Source organism: Cavia porcellus, unplaced genomic scaffold (assembly GCF_034190915.1).
Source record: "Cavia porcellus strain 051 isolate PalLab524CR breed Dunkin Hartley unplaced genomic scaffold, mCavPor4.1 scaffold_12, whole genome shotgun sequence".
Classification (NCBI taxonomy): Eukaryota; Metazoa; Chordata; class Mammalia; order Rodentia; family Caviidae; genus Cavia; species Cavia porcellus.
The window spans coordinates 60315456-60329756 of record NW_026947495.1 but is presented as its reverse complement, the minus strand read 5'-3'; positions in this window follow the sequence as shown (position 1 = coordinate 60329756).

The following is a 14301-nucleotide window of genomic DNA, read 5'->3' as shown; positions in this document are numbered from 1 at the left end:
AATATCATGCATTATAGAAAAAATTAAAATCCACAAGACAATAGTATATATTACTTATTGATCCAATTGTATGCCATGAAAGTAGGTGAAATGTAGATTGGTTACACTCAAAATTCAATACAGTGTTGCCTCATGAGGGTGAGAAATGAGGACAGAAAAGCAGGGAACTTTACCTACAGAAATAATTTTCTTATTAAGTTAATTAACTAAGATAATTAGGAAAACAATTTTATTATTTAATTTTTGTTATTAAAAGAAATTCGAATTGAAGCAAATATTAAGTAAGTGGGTTGTATTTGCTTTTTAACAAATACACAGAAGCAGAGAATTTTTAAAAGCCTCATTTTGGGAATACAGCTTATGGGAATGTCTTATATTATTTATTATACTTTTCAAAAAATTTAATTAAAAACTACAAACAAAACAAGAAAATATATTGGGTCTATCTACAAAGAATGACTTGCTTTGAGTATTATAAATTATTAGAGTAAGTAATGCATGCAATAATTTGGAAGTTAATAAGCATTTCTAAACAGTGGTCAGTTTTGATTTTGATCAATTGAAAGGGCTAATGGAGAAAATAAAAGGAAATCAAAGGGAAAGAAAATCAAATAAAAATGTTAAAGTATATGCTATATTTCTTTAAATGAAAAACTATCTTTGGTCCAATGCACTATCATTGTATATGTCACTAAAGGCACAAGGTGGAGAGGACCTCTGCCAACTATGACTGTTAAATGTCATCAATCTAAGCTGGCATGATGGTACACACCTGTTACCCCACACTCGAGAGGCTGAGGCAGGACGATCATTGTGAGTTTGAGGCAAGCCTACAAAGTGAGTTCAAAGTCAGCCTGAACCGCATACTGAAACTGTCTCAAAAAGAAAACAAAGTCATCAATCAAATGTGAGTCAATCAACCAAATCAATCAAATGTGAGTCCACATTACATAGATGATGAAACATGAAGTAAAATAAAATGCATATGAGAATTAGCAAAGCACAATAAGCTAGTATTCTGGATCTTTCTACCTCAAAGGAACCAACAAAATGCACAGCAAGTTGGCAACAAAATCTTCTTAAAACTCTTTCATGAAAAAAAAATCTAAGTAAATGGCAAGGTATACCACATTTGCAGTTCGGATTACTTAATATTGTAAAGAATCCATTTTCTCTCAATAAACAAGTCCAATCAAAATTTTGGTAAAGTTTTTAAGGGACTTGAAATTTTTAATTTAAAATTTACATGGAAAGATAATATGTTAAGGAATTTTGGAAGAGGGAAGAGAGTATATCGTTAAGAAATGCATTCAGATACAAAAATCAGAGAACACTACTATGCATATGTAGATGTAAGATTGATGGACTCAGGCAGTAACCCCAGGGGTCAGGGGACTGAAAGCGACAGCTCACCAAGGCACTGGAGGGGCTTCCAGTTTTCTTGGCCTGCCATCCTCTAGCATGTGGGCTTCATCTCCCTGTTAGTATTATGCCTTCAGGCCTCATGTCTATATTCTAGAAATTTATAAAGTGGGGCATCATAAAGAGAAAAAGGAGAACAAATGAATAGTTTTCTGCGGTGATCATTTTCCTTTGTCCCCAGGAAAAATTTCCTTCATCTTGTTGTTCATAACCATGACCCGTTCTTTCTGCAAAAAAGGCTGTGAAAATAAATATTTGAGGGGAACACATTGTTGTACCAAATAAAATTAAGAGTTCTGTTAGTAGGACACAAAAGGATATTGGATATTTAAACATAATTAGGACAGTCTGTTTTAAGGAAGGACTTCATTTTCTAGAAATGAGTAACAACAACAACAATGAAAAATACAAACTGACAATGAAATAGAGTAGGAGAGAGCAGGATAAGATATGGAATGGAATAGAGTAAGATAGATAACTCAAAACAGACATGTGGACACAGGCATTTGTTATTTGAGAGAGGCTGTCACATAAATCAACAGGAAAATGATGGGTTATTTAACAGGTGGTATTTGAAAAAGTGGCCCATTTTATAGACAGAAAATAAAATCAATATGTTGTCATCTTTATAAAGATGACTGTTAGACAGATAATAGACCTGAGTGTGAATGACAGACTGCAAAGTGATTAGCACAATGAATACTCCTTGACTACTTTTGCCTGGGGAAAGACTTAAGATTCTCTGAAAGGACTAAAAATATATGGATAAATTCATACAAATGACACAATAGAGAGATCTAGAGTTGAGTGATCGTTGGAGAGAAGATACTTCCAAAATTAAAAATTGATGAGAGATTAACATTTAGTAACACTGTCCCAAAAACCTTTTTGTGATTCTGGAAATGTTCTCTCTCCATAATCTCCAGTACAGTAGCCTAATCTTAAATGTCCCTCAAAGGCCTCTGTATTAAACCCAACAGCCTGTGGTGCCCTTAGGAGATAGGGACGATGGGAGGAAGTTAGGTCATTGGGTTGTGCCCTGAAGGGTGATACTGGACACTGAAGAATTTATTCTCTTTGTTTTTGGTACCAGGGATCGAACTCATGACCTCACACTTGCTAGGCAAGTGCTTGTTCTGCTGAGCTAAATCCTCAGCCCAGGCAATGAAGAATTTAAAAGGTCTGTAAGCTGTAGATCCAGATGGCTCAGGTAAAAGTCAAAGGCATGGAGCTCACTGCTGAGTCCTAGGCAAGTCTGTATCCAGAAGCCAGAGTCTACACTAGAAGCCTGGAGATGGATGTTAAAGGTGATGGCAAAGAAACAGAAACAAGACTTCCTTCTTTCCCTTTTTATTTCATCCAGGCTTCAAGCCCATTGGCTGATGCTACTCACACCCAGGGGGCGGGGTCTTCCCTCAGTAAACCACTCCTCCAGGCACCCAGAACAACTGTGATAGACCAGTCTGATAGGCTTTTCTTGTTCAAGTTGACACCACAATTGACTATTGCACTATTAAGGCAAGTTTTCAGCATCAGCTCACAAGGAACAGTATTGTATTTTTCAAAGATGCTTACAGATCCAAGGATATACACCAACAGGGTTACTTTGGTGCCTATGAAATAGAGTGAAAGAGGGGCTGGGGATTTAGCTCAGTGGCATAAGCGCCTGCCTTGCAAGCAGGCAGTCGTGAGTTCTATCCCTGGTACCGATAAAAAGGAAAAAGACAAAAAAAAAAAAAAATAGAGTGAAAGAGACATGGGAGCAGGAATGAAGGAGAGAAGAGGGAAAGCTAACGCAAAGCGTGATACATGCCACAAATGAAAATTCTCTTACCCCTCCACATCTGACGTCTAAATGGGGGAGAGGAAAACCTGGCCTTGTATCAGAATTTCCTGGATCTTCTAATCACGCTGCACAGTTTCCTTGACATTGAACATATTTCTGGAGCAAAATAGAAGCACGCTACGTGTTCTGTTGCCTCTTTTATGTCAGTGCTTGCTTTAAACATAAGCATGTTTATAATTCATCACATGGGGCTCTGCCACTTTCTATAAACTCCACCAGCTGCTATTGCTTTTGCACAACAGACTATTTTATGTTCCATGGAAGCTATTTCCCTAAAAAACATAATGCTTTTGTCAAATTTGTGTTGCAGAAAATGTCCGAATGTTGAACCGAAACTGTAAGAACTGAAGACTCAAAGAGCCAAGAAGCATGAGCTTGTGACAATCCACAGGATCTCCTGGTGCAGGTGTGGGCAGACGTTAGACACCGCTCTTCACACCCAGCCCCTAGCTGTGTGTGCCATTCAATGCTCTGTGTCTGAAATGATTGCAATAGTGTGTTCTGGCCTGGGATTTTATTCCTACAGAAAATCGGACGTGTTGCTAATTTGCACTCTCTTCCTCCTCTTTTTACATCTCTTTTATATTGTGCAAGAATGGACTCTAGTTTTGTCTGTAAAAATTGATCTTTTACCTTCACAAATTGAAAAGTATTTAAACTAGGAATTAAAGTGATGGAATATTTATGTATTACCACCCTTTCTTTGGTTAGGATCAATGATATCTTTGTAAATTACTTTCTTGTTTTTAAATTGATTTCTTTAATAAATTAGTGACTTAGCCCCAAAATGAAATGTGACAGACGGGCATGGTGGCACATGCCTCTCATCCCAGCACCTGAGAGGCTGAGGTGGGAGGACTGCCATGAGTTTCAGGATGGCCTGGGCTACAGAGAGAGATTAAGTCCAGTCTGCACTGCACAGTAAGACCCTGTCTCCAAAAAAATGTGACAATTTAATTTCTAAACTATATCTTTAACCCAGGTACAGTGGCACATGCCTGTCACTTCAATTACTTGAGAGGTTGAGGCAAGAGGACTGCAAGTTCAAGGCCCGCTGGGACAACTTAGCTGCTAAGTTAGAACCTGCCTCAAACTAAAATGAAAAGCTCTGGGATGCATCTCAATGGGATTGCACTTGCATAGCATGCACCAAACCCTAGGTTCAGTGTCCAGGATCAGAAGCCAACAAGAAACAAAAACATGGCTTCAAAGTAATGGAAATGAATGTCATGTGTGATGGGGAGCTGACCAGGCTCTAGATCTCAGAGATAAGCACGAGGAAGAGGATTACATAAAGAACAGTTGGTACTTTCTTGGAGCTAAGACCAAGACTTCTCTGGATTGCCAATGTTTCCTGGATTTTTGGCAGTTCAGTGGGTGCAGGAAGTGGAGGGCACATCTCAGGTGAAAGCCCTGAAACTCGGTCATTCAGGGATCCTGACAGAGGTTCTTCTGTCTTTAGTCCCTAGCTGTCCTGGGCCTCCAGAAGCCGAATTGGGAAGAAAGAACATTTGCTCCCCACTGCCTCCCACCAGATTGAATGTTTTGATTCTGCCCCTGGTCCCCTGGCCAGAACCCAACATCCCGGCTAACCACAAGGAGGCTGCGGAATGAGGAGGAGCCTGGGGCTGGGGGGCACAGCGCATCCTCTCCGTGACAGTCGCCTACTGAACCCAAAACAAAGCACAGCTTCATGTAGACAGAAAGAGGCGTTTGACTTCACCATTTTCCTAGGTTGAAGGGCATCCAAAAGCTAGGCAGCCTTGGACATCCCATGATTCTCAGCCACAATTTTTACTTCTGTCTGAAAAGGCCTCACCCTATGAGAAAAGACCGTGTAATCACCAGTGTTAAGCCTCAAGAATTATTCTGTGGCTACTTAGGTTTTCTGAGAAAGTCAGTTTTTTGGCCATACACATATACTTCCATATTTTTTTGTTTCAATAAAATGTCACATCAACAAAGATGAACATTGTTGGTTATCTATCATTTTAACAAACTGCTCAAAAAGCCACTAGCTTAACAGAATGGTAATAAGTTACAGTCTCTCAGCTTCTGGTGCCCAGAATGCAGCCACTGCACAGTGAGAAACGCTGAGTCTTGGAAGTAGATTCTGATCTTGGAGAGGAGTTGTCTTAGTTACTTTTCTCTTGTTGCTGGAACAAAATACCTGACACCCAAAATTAAGGAAAGAAAGGTTTATTTAGCTCACAGTTTGTGGAGGTTTCAGTCCATAATCAACTGGCTCCAAGACAGGGTGGCATGGCACCAGGGCAACACTTCAAGGTGGCAGAAGACAGCAAAAGCAGCCAGAGCAAAAGGATGGCAGGGGAGAAGGGGGCACAACAAGCCTCTTGTCCTCCCTTATATTGTAAGCAGGCCCCATAGCAGGTGTAACATTCACAAAATCTCTGTGCCCTCCTCTTGCACAGGCTCAGGATGTTTACAAAATGAGGACCCTGTCCTCTACTGAGTTGCTTAGCTAAACTCACATTGACACAGTGTGTCAACCACAACAGGAGTCACCTGGAAGCTTGTTTACACCCACGTCTGGAATTGGATGGTGCTGTCCCCTGGAACCATCAGCTCCTCTTCACCTGGGCTGGCTTCAGTTTCCATCCAGCAGAGAAGCTGCATTCTCAGGGCAGGGGTCCTGAGAGAGACAGGAAGCAGCTTCATCCTTCCCACGGCCCGGCTTCAGAAGCTGTGTTACCTCTCTCCGCCACCACCCAGCAAGTCAGTTTGTCACCACCGCCATCTGATACGAGAAAAGAGAATCTAGATCCTATCTCTCAGCACGAGTGTTAGCCACATCACACAGTGTAGGATGGGGGTGAATAAACTGGCGTGGCCAATTTTGGAAAATGCAATCTGTCGCAATGGCCAGCTTGCTGTAACTCAGAAAAGCAGCTCCACTTGCAGGACAGCTTGGCTGCTCCACGCTGCTCCTTCAGAGCAGGGGGCCAGGGTGGATCCCTATTCCGAAACAACAGATGAAACAAGTGACCAGATCGTGACTGCCCTCTTCTTCCGCAGGTTTCCTGCTCTTTGGAGATAATCATCAGAAAATGATTAAGGACAAAGTAACTCTGGCATGGCTAGATAATTAAGGGCCCTTAATTATCTAGGGTTACAGGTTAACTGAATTGAAATCACACTAGTTTAAATAGACAAAAAAAAATCACTGTCTCATAAATCTGAGTCCAGCACTTCAGATGGATTCAACCCATCGGATTCAGGCCTCCCTCTGGTCCTCTCATTTTGTTTCTGGTCTCTACTTTCTGCTGCATTGGTTTACTCCCAAGGAAGACTCTCTCCTTGTGGTGGCAAGGATGGGTCCCCAGCATCTCTACCCAAAGGTCTCCAGTACTTGTGATCTCAAGAGAAAGGCTTTCCCCAATTTACCTCTAGCATCCCCAGTAATTCCTGAAGTAATTCCTAGATCTATTGAGGTCAGATATCCACCACCATCCCCAAAAGTCCAGTCCCCACCCACATGGATGGGGAACCTTGATTGGCCAGTCTGAGCCATTTCCTAGAGAGAGGAAGGCGAGGACTTATGGTTAGCAGCTCCACGGACTGTGGGAGGAGCACAGTAAGTAGTGAGAGAAGGGAAGAAGGAAGTAGGGGGAAGCAGCAGTCAAAACAACAGGCACCACCCAAGCCAGGGTAAGCTTTACTTCCCCGTCACACTCGATCCAGAGTCTTGGTAGAGCTGAAAGGGAGAACAATCAACTGACTCTCCAGTAAGGATTGATGGCTGGGCATCTTCCAGTGCTCTTCTGCCATTGAGTGGGATAATTCAACTTTTCCCATTTTGTAAGTCTAGAATGTCACATTTCTAAAATGTCTACATCTTCACTGCTGTTTTATCAAACAGTGCAGATTCCCCTCCATCTTTAGCCTAAAGTGAGGTTTATGGGTCTCCGGGGGGAAAGCCAAGTTTAGTGTAAATTCTACCTTAAATCATGCAGGAAAAAATTAACTGCCCTAGCAAATCCTGTTGGGACATGATTTACAATTCCACGCTTCAGTTTTTATTACTATATAAGTTTTATTAGTGCTCCCATTAATATTGCCAGTCATGAGCCGTAACATCGACTCTTGGTGTATACACTAAATTTTTTTTTCAATTCCTAGTTTTTCTGTAAATCATGTAAAGCATTTTTATGAAAGAAATGACAACACACTTGATTTTGGATTCGCACTTGCCTTTTCTGAGAGCACAAGCACAGCTTCTCAGGCGGCAGGTGCTCTTAGAGGTCGTCTTGGCCCTCTGGCTCTCTATTAGTGGGCTGTGGGCACCTCACAGACTCAGCAGAGTGAATTAATCTCCTCTGTGACATCACACTGCTGGTAAGCCTACAGCCTCACCACATCCAGGGGGTTCGTCTGCTCCTGAGATAAATTCTAGTGTTCAGCGCTTTGTCCTAACTTTTCCCCTCTGAGCACCACAGAATTAGCCTGCAGACCAAGTCCCAAACTCATTTCCAGATCTTCATCGCTTCCCAAAGCGCTTCTCCATGTTCTCAGTTCTGTTCAGCTTTCTTTGTGTGTCACAGCTTCCAGTGTCACCTTGATCTTGCCACTTGGCTTCCATCATATTGCAGTTCCCTTTGGGTGTGGTTGATTGTACTACAAGGCTCTGGCCTACAGTACTACAGATCGCTTCTGTTACCTCGTTTTTCTTCTTGTTCATAGTGATATCTCAGGAGGTAGCATCTAATTTGTGGAAATCTGTATGTCTCATTTCAACAGCCTTGTCTGACCAAGACAAAGTATAAAAAAAGAAGGGAGGAAGGACATAAGGAAAGGAGGAAGGAATAGAAAGAAAGAAAGAAAGAAAGAAAGAAAGAAAGAAAGAAAGAAAGAAAGAAAGAAAGAAATTCAAAGGGAATGCAAGGGAAGGGAAAGGAAGGGAGGGGAGAGGAAAGGAGGGGAGGGGAGGAGAGAAAAAGATGAATTTATCTGGAGGTTTCGTGTGGAACAATGTTTAAACAGACTCTGCATAATGATTTGTATCTCTTCTGCCTAAAAATACTACTGAGATAGATTTTTATATCTGACTGGAAAACACTTGCTATGCTTGGTACTGTAAAGCCAAAGATATGTAGGTTTGCCCTCTGATCATTACTTTTTGGAGCACACTGAGTGGAAATCTATGGAACTGCTGGAGCCGATAGCTTGTTAATTTGAAGTTTTGTATTACATGGATCCTAATGGACAAAAAGAGAGTAACACTTCACTGGCGACCTTAAAAGCTGGAGTGCGGCACAACTTTGCAGAGCCACATGCAGCCCATGGAAAGGGGCACGGTTCGTGGAGACCAACAGTGAATTATCCAGGCCTAAATCAAGTAGTACAACCTACACCTGAGCAGTCCTTGATACCATTTCAAGAGTGCAAAGAATAAAAAGGCAAAGGAGATTTGGTAGTGTAGATGCTTTTATCTTGATCATCATCTCCAAAAAGAACCAACCTCAGTCTGCCTTCCTGTGGGAAAAATTCCAATTTACATTTATTGTACTACCACATTTTTAAAAAATCATGCTTTTTTGTAATACTAGATCATCCTGGGGATCATCTACCACTGAACTATAACCCTCTCCATTTTATTTATTTTGTCTTTTTCCTTTTTATCGGTACCAGGGATTAAACTCATGACTGCCTGCTTCCAAGGCAGGAGCTTATGCCACTGAGCTAAACCTCCAGCCCCAACCCTCTCCATTTTAAATTTTGAGAAAGTCTCTCAAAGTTGCCCAGACTGGCCTCAAATTCGCAATCCTCCTGCCTCAGCCTCCTAGAGTGCTGGGATTACAAGTACGAATCACCATGCCTGGCTACCACAAGATTATTTAAATTCATGGGCTTATTGGTGTGATGACATGCTATCTTGATGATAGTGTGGTGACATGGGATACAGAAGAACAACCTAAGACTGGCTTAAATGCAGTAGAGACACACGTGACCAACAGAGCCTGGCTGCCAAATCTAGGAAGAATCCTGGAGCCCCCCAACAGTGACAGTTCTAGGAATACCCAAGACAGGAGCCAGGGCCACTAAACAGATCGCTGCCTTTATCTACCCTGCAGCTAAGTACGAAGCACAGGGCTGGCCGGGCTGTTTGGGTCTAGAAGGACACATGTCCCACATCTGGAACTCTTGCTAGCTGCTACCCATTAGGTCTACCTGGAGGAGGCCGTATTTGAATGGAGGCCTCACAGAGCAGGCTGTGTCTGAACTGCAGCCAGTGTCGGATCGGTCAAGGTCAGCTGTAGTCTGTACTGGATGTGGTTTGGGAAGTATCTGCACCTCACACATCCACAAACTCAAGGTAACAGCAAAAGCCTATGGCTGCTGCCTTGTAGTGATGCTAAGATTTCGGACCAGAATAGTTTCAGATGGGATCAATTAAAAGATAATTACTGTCTTACTCTTTGGGGTGATTAAACCTGGCACTTTGACAGAAGGACATAATTTTTTTTTTTTTTTAATCCGTACCAGGGATCGAACTCACGACGGCCTGCTTGCAAGGCAGGTGCTTATGCCGCTGAGCTAAATCCTCAGCCCCAAAAGAAGGACATAATCTGATTTTGAAATCTGCAGTACTTAGGATGCTTTGGGTGATGTCGGGGAATCTCTAGTGCAGAAGTCACTGCCAGAAAGGGAAAGTGGGGTAGCACAGTGGAAATGGGTCACGTGGGACGGTGCAAATGGAGGGCGCAGGGAGGTTCTTGTATTCGTGAGCAGGTGGCCTCGTTTTCTCTAAGCCCAATTTTGGAACCATCTGAGTTTGCCTCCTATCGAGACCCCGGGAGTGGTGTCTACAGGACAGCTCTCAACAGACAAACACTAAGCTGCCTGGTGTCCACTGGGCCGCTCACACAACTGTCCTTCCAGCCCAGTCCGGAAGGCACACTGTTAGTACCACCGCCACTGTGAGAAGATGTCTCCAAGAAGACGAAATAAGTGAGGTGACTGATGTGTCTGCATGTAGTAGAAACTTCTAGATAGCTGGAAGAGAATTTGGTAATGAATTTCTGGTAAGTCCGTAGAAAATTAAATAACAGACTCTTATTTGAACTTCAAGACAACAATGCAGGGAAACAATTTTAGTGGACTACAAAGCTCAGTTGTGAGTAATAATTTCATTGTCATTCTAACTACTGGGTGCTGGTTCAGTCATAATTACGACACAGTCATTTCCAAAAAATGGTGGTGTTGAGAAGCGTGAATCCTCTTATACTAGACTATCCTTGTTAATACCCAAACCTCCTCCAAATCAAGAAGAGGCAAAGTGATCATGCCAGTTAAAGATGTAGAGATAAATGTGTAAATTAACAATCAAATTTTCAGTGGTTTCTTCTGAGGAATAAGACATAGCTTCACGGCAATATGATGCTGTGTCCATCTTGTGTTTTGTGGTCAGCAAGCTTGAAATGCAGTCTCCTTACCCTTTGTTTCTCAGACTGAACAGTTGACAAAGGCAGTACTCAGGGGGAGGGACGCTGAAAGGAAATGGAGGAAGTAAAGTTTTCAGCACCCTGGTGCACATGTGCTGAGTAAGCCAGGCAGTGGCGTCTAACAGAGCAAGAGCCGAGCTGCTAGCAAGCAGCAGGAGACCAGGGATAGTAAAGAAGAGGCAGAACACAGAGGGTAAAATCATTAGACACAAAGAGACCCAGCTCTACTTTCCATTTCCACTCACCAAAATAAAATTGGGTCCTGCAGATTCAGGAAGCCCCAGTTAGAGAGTCCCGGTGTCTGGGAGCACGATTGCTCACTGTATTCCCGCCCAGCAGCCCTATTGCTTGCTGACTCCCTATTTTTGCATGTTTCATAACTGATATCTCAGGAGACCATCAGATGATTTGCTGAAGTCCAGATTCTTATTTCAACAGCTATTGACCAAGATGAACTATCAAGGAGGAAGAGAAGCAAGATGGGCAGGAAGAAAGGAAGGAGAAAAGGAGGGATGAAAGAACAGAAGAACAGAAAAGAAAAACAAGAGAGGTGGGTTTTCCCTGGACTCTTCCTCTGTGCACTGTTAAGCTTGCAACACCCTCTTTCTCTGTGCTTCCAAAAACGCTGAGTTCCTCCTGGCTTTGATCATCTAATCCTTGTTCCTTTTCCAGGGCCCATCAAAGCCTATTCCAAGTTTCCTCTAATCCCACCCCCAGGTCCTGTTCCCATCCTTGACTGTAACCGTGGGCGGCATAATACTGTGACATGTAACCCAAGATGTTGCTCTGAATCTCTTTATCCTTTATTCGTTTAGTCGATGCGTTCACTGCCTCGGGGAAAGGATTTTACAGTAGAAAAGCAAAGACAATGATTTTTAAATTTCTAAACCATGTGCCTTTGGACCTGAACAAAGCCCGAAGCCCAGAGGGAACTCAAGTCATAAAAATTATATGAGGGATAAAGCATTCTCAGCAGCGCCGTCTGTTTCCCTGACCCTCTCACACGCCTGGGTCTCTGCATGGCCAGCCCTGGTCCGCTGAGCATGTGAATTTGTTCAGACTGCAGGAGGCAGGGGAGAAACACTCGCTGTGCTGGAAAGTCCCAGGACAGGAGAGACCACGGGCAGGCCTGAGGACAAGACCGGGCTTTGGGGGCACAGAATAAGCAGAAGTGTATAAGAAGCACAACTAGTCGCGGAGACAAATTCACCCATCCCGGTTCCCTACCGTCTTGGGGAACGGCAAAATGCTCTCCCATAGACCTGAGAGAAGCACAGACGTGTGAAGCTGTGTGTAAACAGGGGCTTAACGTTGCTCACAGGAAGAAACCTACTTTTTTTTTGTAAACAGGATCTCATTGTGTAGCACAGGCTGGCTCAGATTCATGACAATCCTCCTGCCTCAGCCTTCCAAGTACTGGGATTACATACATGCAACTACAACCAGCTGCCCTATATTCCTTCTTCAAGTGGACACCGGCCCTTCATTGGGCTCCCTGTTAGGCTGCTGCGGTGTCAGCTGAGACCTGTAATAGCCTCACAGGTAAGCTTCTCCCGGGGAAGGAAGTGGCCCTGAGCTGCAGGGTTGGGGAATTCTCAGCCACAGCCTCAGTTCAGGAAGCTTCCTGCTCTGCCGTCCTGCTCTGCCCGGTTCTGCCGTCTTCCCTTCCCTCCAGGTGCAGCTCCTGCGGACCCCCGAACAGGTTTTCTAACTCACCTCTCCACAGCCCCTGTTTCTAGGGCATCTGTTGTAAGACAGCTGCACAGCGAGTTGAACTGTGAGAATCCCTAATCCTTTCAGATGCAGAGAAGTTATTATACCTTTCTCTTCACCCATTTTTGGCTTCAGCTCTCTCCTACCGATTTCCTTCTGCCTTTCCCTGCCTGATAATGATTAGGAAAGGAGGCAAAGTCAAAATGGACTCTTTTAGCCTTTCCTGTACTGTTTGTTACCATCCTTGTTTAAAGGTTGAACTGATGTCACCTTGGCCACTATCTACAGAGTAAATTATAAAGAACACTTTGCGTAGCCTTTAGTGGTTTTCAAAATCTCATTGTATTCCCAGGTCTTGGGTTTTCTTTTCTAGCATTTTAAACTTCAATAATTTTGTATCTCAAGATGCACGATGACCTCGGTGCCAGGAGCCAGCTTGTGGAGGGCCCTTTTCACGTAAGTGGACTGAGATCTCCTTTACAACGCAGGGTGACCTGCACCGTTAGTTTTGTTTGCAGATTTGAAAACTTCTGCAAAAAGAAATAGAAAAGGAATCTCATTTAACCTCCTATCATACTGGGAATAATCTCATCAAGTGAGTGTGTAAATTAAATCATAGCATGATGGGGCTGCGGATTTACCTCAGCGACATAAGCGCCTGCCTTGCAAGCAGGCAGTCTTGAGTTCGATCCCTGGTACTGATAAAAAGTTAAAAAAAAAAAAAAAACAAACATAAATCATAGCATGTCTGTTACCAAGGAAAACCATATAACCCCTAAAAGTATTGTGCATAATGGCTACTGACATGAAAAACATTATTGTAATTAAATAAGTTGTTTAAAGATATTGACAGTCAAATAGTTTTGTTTTCATTTTTAAAAGAACACACATTGTTATATATAGATACAGACACATATTTTGAAAATGTCAGGAATATTTTATAGATGTGGGAGTAGTATTATGGAAGGTCCAGAAGAAAATAATTTATCTCTGTTTAATACTCAAGTATTCCTTGAATTTTTATGTAGTAATTAGTCATTAGTTTTATAAATTAAAATGAAAGACATCGTAGTGAGAGTACAGTGTGTACTGTTGTGTTCTTTTTGGTTTCAAAGTGGACTGTCCAAAAACACTAGCCTGGAAGACAGAAAATACAAGTTCCCTTGTCAGTCCTGTCTCACGATTAATAACAACTTAGGTGCACAAATGTGTTACACAACAGTTTTGTTGTTGTCAAAATTATCTCAATAATTTAAAAATATTTATAAATGTAATTCTTTTTTTTTTTCTTTTGTACCAGGAATTGAACTCAAGACCTTTTACTTGCCAGGCAGGCATTTATGCCACTAGGCTCTATCCCCAGCCCAAACATACTTATCAACTTAAAAAGAACACATATAACCTATAGGATAATCATGTCACACAACGAAATGCAAAGCCTTCCACACCTTTGCTAAGCACTGTACCTGCGTTTGCCCAGGAGCTTTTCCCTCTCCCATCCTTGATGGGAGCCTGGGTTTGGTATTTGTAGCACACTGCTTCTTTGTTTCTGGGCTTAGAAGTGCATCGTACTGTAGAGTCTTCTGAGAACTGCTAGCGCACTCTAAGTTATGGCCCTAAGATCCTTCTGTGTATGCAGCTGCTGTACACGATTGCGTTGAATAAACAAAATACATCAAAATTCATTTATTTCCTGTCAATGGATCTGGGAGAGAGGTCTAGTCATTTTTGTTATTACAAAAGGTGGTGCTATAAGCATTCCGATCCTTAAGCAAGTTGCTCTGAGATGTGTGTCTAACAGTGGAATGTTAGGTTATAGCTTCTACCATTACGCAACATTACAGGAAGTACCAAATT